The sequence below is a fragment of the Pistacia vera genome, unplaced genomic scaffold (genome assembly GCF_008641045.1).
Source record: "Pistacia vera cultivar Batoury unplaced genomic scaffold, PisVer_v2 Contig904, whole genome shotgun sequence".
Lineage (NCBI taxonomy): Eukaryota > Viridiplantae > Streptophyta > Magnoliopsida > Sapindales > Anacardiaceae > Pistacia > Pistacia vera.
The window spans coordinates 7142-18449 of record NW_022196784.1 but is presented as its reverse complement, the minus strand read 5'-3'; the positions used below and the strand labels follow the sequence as shown (position 1 = coordinate 18449).

General features: G+C 39.1%; 1 non-coding gene across 1 annotated transcript; it reads right to left on the bottom strand.

Moving 5' to 3' along the window:
- Positions 1–7426: 7426 nt before the first annotated feature.
- LOC116119758 lies at positions 7427–7533 on the bottom strand. The gene has a single exon (XR_004126439.1). It is a non-coding gene; the product is annotated as a small nucleolar RNA R71 (small nucleolar RNA).
- Between the last annotated feature and the right edge of the window lie 3775 nt (positions 7534–11308).

The following is an 11308-nucleotide window of genomic DNA, read 5'->3' as shown; positions in this document are numbered from 1 at the left end:
CATGAGTCTCCTCCATTAATTCCCACCAAATTCAGGCATTTCCCTTAAATAAGAACCTAGCATATCTGATCCTCTCTCTATCATTCAGGGGAAACAGTGCCGCCGTCCACTCTACGGACTTAAACCACTCCTCTGCCTCTAGCGGGTCCCTCGTAGCCCTAAATGTTGGCAGCTGGTGTTGATTTACAAGCCCCTGAATCAGATCAGCCCGAGTCTGAACTGTCTGAGGTACTGACCCTTCTCGCTCTTGACTTATGGGTGGTACTCTACTGGGGGTCTCGGTTCTCTCCTGAACAACTCTCCCCTGACTCTCCGGTAAAACTTGCTATACAATAGTTCGAATCCTCATCTCATCAAGGATAAGGAGAGTTGGTTCTGGTGGGTCAAAGAATTATCCCTTATTCATCACACCCTTACCCTTCCTCCTGTTACTACGCCTCATCTACAAAACAACCATACTTGATTAATTCAAGAGAACACTTAAAGTAAGGAAAGAATTAATTGACACAGTCGGCTATCGGATGTCATGGCGATAAGAATGGCACACTGTCAAATCCCAAAATCTTGGCTCTGATACCGAAAATGTAATAGCCACTTCCTACTCAATACTCATATAATAAAATAGTATAAAGAATTGGGCCCAAAATTTTCTTTTTATTAAACATATACATTTTTTACACAAAATTATATCATGTACAAAAGTTATCAAAAACATGGTGGACAGGGTAACCGCTTCCCCTTGCTTGTCGACGTCCATCAAACCATGTCCTCACCTAGATCCTACAAGACATAGGAAAACAACGAGGTGAGCACTAAAACAATGCTCAGTAAGTAAATCCTCTACTCGTCTAACCCCATAACTCTCTCTCTAATTTCTTTCCTTACAACTTCTCATTCACTTTCTCTTTTGTGTTTCTCTCTGTTTATCTTTCTTAGAACTCTTTTCTATTAACTCTCTTTAGTAAGTCACGGCCCCATCTTATCGGGGGCACGGTCGGGGCTCACTCCCGGTTTCCATGACTTCTACTCATCCTCAGCCGATCGGACTCGATTATGCATGGATTTGGAACCCTTGGCCATGTGAGTGTATAATCTCTCTCTCGGGTACTCTCAGGTATAGCCCTCATTCGCATGCACTCTCACGGGCTACACCACTTTTCTTTCTCATACTCGTGCCGCTCTCTTAATGCGGCATACATGCGGGAATACTCTACCCATTACTCACGGGTTCCCCATCGCACAACCTACTCTACCCTCTTTCTCAAGTTAATACTCATCTCTTTCTCAACCTAATACTCATAGTGTAGCTTAACTCTTAGAGTAGTCTATTCATAGAGTTCTCTACTCTTTCTCTAATGCGTAATTAATGCATAAGAATGATTCATGCCCATTCATGCACTAAGGAAATGCCAATATGCAATGTTGCAAGAATTAGGGTTCATAATTCATTCTCATACTTCTCTTAGGCATTTCATGATACAACTCATGTGCATATAAAACTCTACTTTAACTATAATCATTCTCCTTTCTTTAATCGTCCAAACAATGGGAGAAAACTCCCTCATAATCTCTAGATTCCTATCAAATAAACACACTTCCATAAGTGTTGCTCAAAACTCTCTCCATCTCCTATCAACCCAACTCCACATCATAGAAGTTCAACACTTCTCATATCCAAACATTGATTTGAATTGCGTGGGAGTGTGGGATGATTTTTGTTGGTTGGTGAAGATTGGGAGAGATTGATTTGAATTTCGTGGAAGCCTGTGGTTATTTTCGTGGTCGTTGCTTGATTGAAGAAGAGAAGTTATAGTTTTCTGGGAGTGTAGTGCTTTTCGTTGGGTATTGAGAGTGGTTTAATTGTTTGTTTAGGTTAAGTGAGAAACAGTGATAATGGCACCCAAAAGAAAGCCAGGAAGTGATAAGAGAGAAAAAGGAAAAGGGCAGGCCTCCAGTGATATCCGGTTTGTTAGTCAAGCTGCCTAGGAAAGATATGAAAATTTTACAAAGAAACCGGGAGGATTTATTGAAGAAAGAGGGCCGATGTTTACAGAAGATTTTGGGGGAATAACTGATGTAATTCAAGCTCTAGGTTGGGAGATATTTTGTAAAGAACCCCTTACTCCTACTGTTGCTGATGCGTTGTAACTACAACATGCAATGATAGCAAGTGCACTGGTCGCACAAAGTAATAAAGTGATGAGTGAGTATCGTTCCTACGAGGATTGGTTGTTAAGCACCAAATTCCCTATTAGTTTTCAAGTTGGAGAAACCGAATATTGTTTGGATTTATGGGAGAATATAAGACTAAACTGAAAGCAAAATTTACTAAATGTAAAAACAACTAAATTATGAAAGCAAGGTTTAACACAAGTGTAATATCAATTAAAACAAACGGCTAGGGTTTGACTTCATTCGGACTCTATGGATTAATTCTGTGGATTATGCTACTATTACACTCACATGCACGGATTGTAAATCGAATTCCCTAAGTTGTAAAACATACCTTCTCAGGCTATGAATTCCTAATTTTCCCTATTAATCTTCCGCACCCAACAAATTGAAAACCAACAAATCCAAGTTCATTAAGCTAATGGAATCCTAGATTGGTTTCATTGTCTCTCAAATCTATCTCGAGCATTCAAAATAACAATGGTGATTATCCAAGAAGCTCAACATGACTCACTTCTCAATCTCATGATGTTCAACAAGTAAAATCAATAAAATTCAGAATAATCACACAATCTATGCAATAGAATATAAAAGCAACAATAATCAATTGATTAATCCATAAAAATTTGAATTACATCAAAACCCTAACCCAAAATGGGTTAGTTCATAACTAGATTAACACAAACAGCAAGAAAAATAATAAACCCATAAATCAATATATTGAAATACAGAGAAAAGAGTAGAGATCTCCCCTAGTTGAAGATTCCACAAGATTCAAGCTCAAATCTTCTCCCAAATGTAAAAGCTATTCAAAACTCAATGAAAACCAGACGAACCTAGACGACCCCTCTCAAAATGGCAAGGTTTTTCTTATATAGCTCGCTCAAAAGACCTAAAACTTTCCTAAAATAAAACTGTGTGTTTTGGAGAAAACAAAAATTCACAGACTTTGCCGCGGCGACGAACTAAAGCTGAATCTCGTTCTTAGTGCTTTCGTCGTGATGAACCTGCCTGGAAAATTTTAAAATTACAAAATTGCCCTCTACTTGCTTTCTCCTTGAATCTTCGATCTTCGATGCTTTCTCATGGAAACAAGCTTCATAGTGCTTCACTCTGCTTCGGAACTTTCCCCAATTCTGAGATCCGCTTACTTCTAAGTCCAGAAACTCCAATTCGCTCATTATTTGCCAAAAATGCACGTTTAGGCCTGAAACATAAAATATATAGAATTAAGTAGCAATTCAGCCATAAACGAGCTAAGAAGTATCTAAAATCTGGCCAAAAAGCCTAAATAAAATAGTATAATTCTTGGATTATCAGTTGCCTTTGTGGTAAAAGAGTTCTATGCCAACATTCCTGATAGCGTTGACAGGAGGACAATGGTCAGAGGTAAAGAGATAGTATTTATTGCAGCTGCTATAAATCAGTTTTATGGGTTGCCGCAAGTTGAGATAGATGAGGATGCCTATGCCGCATACAAGCAAGAAATGGATTATGACGCAGTGATTAATTTTCTGACAGAAGGGAAAGCTACATAGTTTATTGTGGCTGGGGAACACATCCACTTTGAAAGTAAGTTTTTAGACTCAACTTCGAACATGTGGTTGTATTTTGTGTGCTCTAGAATGATTCCCTCAAAGCACATGAACACTGTTAGCAAAGCTAGGGTGATTTTGATGTATGCTATCCACCACAAGATGAGGATGAATGTGGGTGAGATTATTTTTCAAGAGATTACCCATTCGACAAAGCGTAACAAGACTGGTTTTTACTTCCCTCACACGATTACTGAATTATGTAAGCAAGCTCAAGTGCCTTTGAATGCTAAAAAAGTTTTCATCCCGCAAGGAGTGTGTCTTACAATACAATTTATGCAAAATCTCACCAGTGGGGGCAGAGTAGATGTATCCAGGACCAAAGCCTTTTCATCAACGAAGCTATCCCAAAGAGATCAATTGTCAAAGTTGAATGAAGACGTTGAAGAGTTGAAAAAGCAATAGAATCGTCGAAAATCCTGGTGGCGTGTTGTCATAGGCACCCATAATTAAAACCCTAAAAAAATACACGTAGTAGTGTGGGTAGGGATCGTTNCAAGGCATCATGGCCACCCGATAGATTCGGATTTAGCAAAGTAGCTACCTATCAACGATATGGCTACCGTACAATTCAATCCTTTCATCATACGTTATCTCGACGAGACGAAGGCATAGAAATAGTGTCAACCTTTGGTTACTCTCGATATTATGTATTCAGTTTCTGGACCAATGACCTATATTATAATCCAGATAAAGCAACAACTCAATCCCACTATGGCCATAGTTTTAGTGTCATTTCCATATACTGAATTGCGCCATGAGATAACTTCTCCCGTACCTAGGAGTGATGAATCCTCTATCTATCCATCATAGTCTTGATACACTCTTCGATGCAGCCAATCACCATCGTATTGACAGCTTTGAAAAGAACTATGTTAGGCTAGTGTCAAACTGCACCAATCGGTGCACAAGGCGCTCCGATGATCTCAAGTCTAAGGATCACATGCACCACCGGCCACAATTTTAGTGTCATTGCCATTTACTAAATTGCGCCGTGTGATAACTTCCCCAATACCCGGGAGTGATGAATCATCTGTCGATCCACTATAGTCTTGATACACTTCTTGATGCAGCCAATCACTACCGTATTGATAACTCTGAATAGAATTGCGTTGGGCTAGTGTCAAACTACACCAATCGGTGCACAAGGCGCTCTAGTGATCTCAAGTCTAAGGATTGCATGCATCACCATTAGTTAAAGATTTCTTCCATAGACACTGTGGTTACCATCCATATGGAATCCTCTGGTGGGTCAATCCAATGAACTTGCCTACAGCAGGCACCCATGTGTTGCACCAGGTTGTCACCAAACAACCTTGACAAGTGAGATCAGTCACTACCTTTCGATAGGGTCGTTCAACACTATGATAGCCTTATCGTATTATCTGTGCCCTTACTTTAGAATAATATTGGGGCTACGAACGTTTCTAGAATGGCCACCATATGTGCTCATAGGGTTCTCACTATCAAGATTTTAAACACTTGATGCCCTTGTCACGGTTCTACCATTCTAAAGACATATATCAATAAATACAATGATGATTTACGCGATATAGAATAAAATGCCTTTTATTGATCAATGAACATTATTACTGATAATCTGTGGATTATACTGTTTTAATTAGACTTCTTAGTTGAATTTCAGGTACTTTCTAGTTCATTTTGACCTGAATTGTTGCTTAATTCTTTATATTTCGTGTTTTAGGTTAAAATGGACATTTTGAGCAAATAAGGACAAAATTGGAAATTCTGGACTCAAAAGTAAGCGGATCTCAGATGTTGGGAGAGTTCTGAAGCAGGATAATGCACTATGAAGCTTGTTCCCAAGGGAAAGCACCGAGGATCGAAGAATCAAGCGAAGATGCAAGCAAAGTGGCAGTTATGTAATTTTAGAACTTTTCAAGAAGCTTCGCCACGGCGAAGTACGCCAGTCACGAAACATGTCTGCTTCTCTCTTCGCCGCAATGAAATTTCTTCTTTGCCGCAGCGACGGTCATAAATTCCAGTTTTGTAAAACGCACAATTTTATTTTGTGCGTGTTTTTCTGGGGAAATTGGGTGAGGTATAAAAGAAACACTTCGCCTTTTTGTCCAGGGTCGTCCAGGAAGTAGGGTTAGCAGCTTTTACATTTTCTTTAATTAATTTTGGAGCGATTTATAGATTAGAAGGGGGAAGATTCGATTTTGAACCAGGGGATTCATCATTTGGGGAGATTTCTTGTCCTTTCTATTACTTTTCATTATGTTGAACTTGAATATTATCGTTTTTCTTATTTGTAGTGTTGATTTAGCTATGAACTAACCCATTTTGGGTTAGGGTTTTGATTGTAATTCGGATTTTAATGGGTTAAGTGATTGATTGTTTTATGTTCATATGATTATGCTTTGATTGTGTGTTTGCTCTGAGTTTTAATGCTTTATGTGATGAACATGATGAGATTGAGAAATGAATCATGTTAGGCTTCTTGGGTAATCACCATTATAGTATTGGATGCTAGAGATAGATTCAAGAATCAATGAAATCATTGTAGGATTCTTATGCTTAATGAGTTTGGAATTGTTAACTTTCAAATTGTTGGGTGCGGAAGGTTAATAAGGAAGAATAGGAAAACATAGCCTGAGAAGGTATGTTTAACACCTTAGTGAGTTCGATTTACAACCAATGCATATGAATATGAATTTAGCTTAATTTTTAGGTTTAACCCATAAAGTCCGAATGAAGTCAAAACCCTACCCGTTTTAATTGAATTGAATTGAATTTATCCGTATTTTTCAACTCACATTCATAGTTAAAGTTTTAAGTTAGTAATTTCAGATTTAGTTTTTATTTTTTTAAATTCGATCCCGTTAATCCAAAAGAAATTGATTGCTTCAACTTGAGAACAGTAAGATACTTAGTGCTTAGCTAGCAGTCCTCGTGGGAACGATACTCACTCATCACTTTATTACTTGAGCGATTAGTATACTTGCTACATTTTGCATGTTGTAGGAAACACGTATCAAGTTTTTGGCGCCGTTGCCGGGGATTGAGTTTTAAGTTAACATTGAGTTTTTCTATAGTTAGCTAGATTGAAGTTTTAATTTTTGTTTTAAATTTTCAGTTGGTTTGTGATCTTACTTTCCCTTGTTGATTCTGTGCAGTTTATGCGAAGAGCGAGATGTCAGCCAGTGTTTCCTGTTGATCTTGAGATTGAGAGAACCACCAGACGACTTAACAAAGAGAGAAAAGAAAGAGAAAGAGAGAATTTAGTGGTTGAAACAGAAGAGATAGTTGTTGAAATGGCAGAACCAGAAAACAGGACACTAAGGGAATTCTTAGTTCCCACGGTGAATGGCAGTGGGTCGAGTATTACTAGGCTGGTGCAAGGTAACAACTTCGAGATTAAACCGGCAATCATTCAGATGATCCAGTAGTCGGTTAGATTTAATGGTGATTTGAAGGAAGATCCGAATCAGCATATTGCAATTTTCTTGGAAATTTGTGACACCTTCAAGTCAAACGGAGTGTCGGATGACGCCATTAGGTTGAGGTTATTCCCATTCTCATTGGGGGATAAAGCCAAGGGGTGGTTAATGGCACTACCACCGGGAACTATCACAACTTGGAATGATCTAGTACAAAAGTTCCTTACCAAGTTCTTCCCTCCAGCTAAATCGGCAAAACTCAGAAATGATATCACATCGTTTCTACAAGATGAGTCTGAGTCATTGTATGAGGCTTGGGAGAGGTACAAGGAGTTAATGAGGAAATGTCCACACCATGGGTTGCCAGTTTGGCTTCAAGTCCAAACATTCTAAAATGGACTGATAGGTAATGTGCAAACCATGGTGGATGCAGCATTAGGAGGAGCCTTGCAGAATAAGACACCAGAAGAGGCCTATGAGTTGCTTGAGGTTTTGGCAAGCAACAACTATCAAAGACCAAATGAGAGAGCAACACCAAGAAAATCTTCAGGTCTTCATGAAGTTGATGCCTTTACAGCCATCTCAGCCCAACTCACAGCACTTTAGAAGCAGTTGGGAAGTATGTAGGTAAACTCTATTCAAGCACCTCAACTAACTTGTGACTTTTGTGCAGGAAACCATATGAGCAGCGAGTATCAAGTACGGAACACATTTGCTTCATCATCTTCATCAACAGAGCAAGTGAATTACTTGGCAGGAAATCAGAGACAACCAAACAACCCGTACTCCAACACATACAATCCGGGGTGGAGAAATCATCCAAATCTGGCTTGGGACAATCAGAACTAGCAAAATAATCAATGAAATCAAAGAACATTGCCAAACAACCAACCAGGGGTGAATAATCAACCGGGAGATGGAAGAGTAACAAAGTTGGAAGACATGTTTGGAAAATTCATGCAAGAGACCACGAGTTTCATGAATGAGATGAGGACGAATTTTAGAAATCAAGGGGCGTCCATTCGGAATCTTGAGGTACAGATGGGCCAATTGACCGAGAAGCTAAATGTTAGACCTCGAGGTGCTTTACCAAGCAACAGGGTGACTAACCCATGTGAGCAAGTAAATGCAATTATGTTGAGAAGTGGGACAGTTTTAGAAGAGGTGGAAAAATCAAGGAAAGAGGAAAGTCTATCAAAGAAAAATGAAGAATTTGATGAGGAGTCTGATGAAGAAATCATTGTTGAAGAGAAACCACCCAACCCAAGGAAAGATGAACAGAAGCAGGAAGAGAAGAAAAAGAAAAGGAAGGAGAAATTTCCAGTTCCCGAGATACCACAAGAGTTGGCGCATCACACACCACCCGTGCCTTTTCCTCAAAGACTCAGAAAAAAAAATCAGGATAAGCAGTTTATTAAATTTCTTGACGTTTTTAAAAAACTGCATATTAACATTTCTTTTGCAGATGCATTGTAGCAGATGCTGAGCTACATGAAATTTCTTAAGGAAATCTTATCAAACAAGAGGAAGTTAGAAGATGAGGAAACAGTAATGCTCACGGAGGAATGCAGTGCCATCTTACAAAAGAAGCTGCCCCCGAAACTCAAGGATCCAAGGAGTTTTACTATTCCTTACACTATAGGCGATATCACCTTTGATCGAGTTTTATGTGACCTAGGTGCTAGCATTAACCTTATGCCTTTTTTTGTTTTCAAGAAATTTGGAATTAGTGAAGTGAAGCCGACAACAATATGCTTGCAACTTGTAGATAGATCGATAAAACACCCGAGGGGCATTGTAGAGGATGTGTTGTTTAAGGTGGATAAGTTCATCTTTCCTGTGGATTTCTTTGTGTTGGACATGGAAGAGGATAAGGAAATTCCTCTTATCTTGGGCCGATCATTTCTGGCTACAGGAAGAGCTTTAATCGATGTTTAAGAAGGGAAGTTGATTATAAGGATGCAAAATGAAGAAGTAACATTTAATGTCTTGGAATCGATGAAAGTTGCACCTTAGATAGAGTCATGTTTAAAAATCGAGGTGGTGGATCCATTAAAAATTGAACCCTTTCATCTGAATAGTCCTAAGTTGGAAATTGAGAGATGCATGGTCAAGCCGAATTAGTTTGAGAATGAAGACCATAACACAAAAGGGTGCAAAACATTCCAGGATGAACCTCACTCGAGAGTGCGTCCTCACAAAGAACAGATGTCTCAACTTAAAAAGGGTGAGGGAAAGTCAAGACAACGGAAAGTGGTTAGTGAGAGGAGTTAAACCACCAAGGGATGGAAATGGGTGGTGAAACTCTCAACAAGGACCCGGTACAAAAAAGATCATCAACAAAAGAAGCTTCAACACAAGGAAAAATTTCGAGATGTGATGTACCTAGATAATCTAGACTAACTTGAAGGATTGAGAAAGTCAAGCTTTCGACTTTAAACAAACGCTATTTGGGAGGCAACCCAAGTGTTTTTAACTTTTGTATTTCATTTTGGTTGTTTGAATTTGTTTAATTTCATTATGAGTTTGTATGAATTTTAATTTTTGTGTTTTTGGGTGTTTCAGGTGAAATTTTCTACTGAAGAAGGGAATGATTTTGCTCTAGATTCATCGCGACGAAGATTGTTCTTCGCCGGGGCGAAGCAACCAAAAAAAAAAATGTGGGAGCTCCTGGAAGTTTTCACCTCAGCGAAGGAATTGTCTTCGTCGCGGCGAAGATTGTAGGATGAAATTTTTGAAAATTTTCTAAGGCATTTTTGCCATGGCAAAGAAAACTTCTTCGCCGAGGCGAGTTGCCTCTGTATGTTTTCACCACGGCGAAACCTGGGTTTTCTTAGGGTTCAAGATGAAGAACGTTGCCGCGGCGACGGCACTTTTCGATAAATACCCACTTTTCTTTTTCATTCTTCACGCAACTCTTCATTTTCACTTGAGAGAAATTTTTTCAAAATTCAATCTTTTGCCTTTCTAGTGCTTTTCCAACCAAATTTCTTGCTCTCTAACCTTCCTAAACATCAAAACAACCCATTTCAACAACAATTTTCGCAAAAATTTCACGAAAATTTTTGGATCAAGAATTTGGGGCTTTTCAATCTGGGCTGTTTCTGGTTCAATTGGTGGCGAATACTCCTTCATCTTGGTAAGATCTCAAGCTCCCTAAACTTTTTATCGCACAATTTCAAGTTTTAGCTAGTAGATTTGAAAATTTTTGTTGCAGTTAAGTTGTGGAATTTGGGTGATTTTGAGCATTGATTTTGTAAGAGGAAGGGTAGTTCATGCATTGGGTGATTGTGAGGAGTGTGGGTTTTGAAATATTGGAGTGTTTGTGTAAAATTGAAAATTTGAAGTTTAGGGGGTAAAGTGCAAATTTTTGGAAGTGCGGTTTGTTTTTGGAAGATTGAATTGATTGTGTAGAACAACTAGGTTTGAATTGTTGGGATATAATTTTTAAGTAAACTTTAATTTTGAACAATGCCTACCAAAATTAAGCATCCATACAAGGGTAAGGGCAAAGGAAAGAAAGTGGACAATCGCTTTGTAAGTGAGGAGGCCTGTAAAAGGTATGAAGGGGCCATCCAAAGGAGAGATAAGGGTATTATTCCTGAGCACGGATTGACCGCGAGTCAGGCCTTTGACTAGAGTAGAGGGAGACGTTGGGAGATGTTCATGAGTGCTCCTGTACAACCGGTTGTAGAGCTTCTAGTGAGGGAGTTCTATGCCAATTTTCCGGATTGTCAGGAAGGTACAGTTTTTGTGAGACGGGCTGATGTACCATTTACGAAAAGGGTGATCAATCAGTTCTTCAACCTGACTAACCTTGATCAGGATGAGTACGTACAGTTTAAGAGATCATGGTTTGAGGATAGTATCATCCTTCCGGTCATTGCAAAACCGGATGCAGATTAGGCAGTGTCGAAAAAACAGAAAAAGACCATCAAAGGAACTCAGTTGACACCGATGGCTTGACTGTGGAAATACTTTGTTAGTGCGAGATTGATGCCGGAATCGTACTACAACACTGTTACTCATGAGAAGGCAATATTGCTTTACTCTGTTGCCACAAGGAAGAGTATCGATATGGGAGACATGATCTGGAACAGCATTCAACAGGCGGCCAAACCAGGGCGAACAAGTTAC